Below are 408 nucleotides of genomic sequence, written 5' to 3'. Positions count from 1 at the left end.
CACTTTTCACTTGGAGTTGCCCCTCCCTCGACGAGACTGGCACGCACGCGCACGCACGCACAATAACCTACTATCATGTCACGCAGCCTCTCAAGGAATCAAGGAAGTTTCACATCGGCATTTAAATGGGCAAAACGAATGTCGTCGGTCTTAAAGTTTGCAACAAGAGTCCTGATAATAGGAAACCTAAATAGTTCGCAGGTGTGAACGTGAGTGGGAATGAGGTGGCAAATGTGCTAACATTCTGTACTAAGTAGTTTTGGAAGAAAAAGGGCAAGTGTACATGAAGAAGAGAAAAGACAAAAAAAACTAAACGTCCTTCCCTTTAGGGACACACACAGGACAGCATAAAACAATAATAATCGGGTGAAAAAGTAAAAGTACTGATTCAACAAAAAAAAAACTGTT

This window comes from Leptonotus elevatus, chromosome 1 (assembly GCF_054856555.1).
Source record: "Leptonotus elevatus isolate MCC_2025b chromosome 1, RoL_Lele_1.0, whole genome shotgun sequence".
Lineage (NCBI taxonomy): Eukaryota > Metazoa > Chordata > Actinopteri > Syngnathiformes > Syngnathidae > Leptonotus > Leptonotus elevatus.
This window is presented reverse-complemented; position numbering follows the sequence as displayed.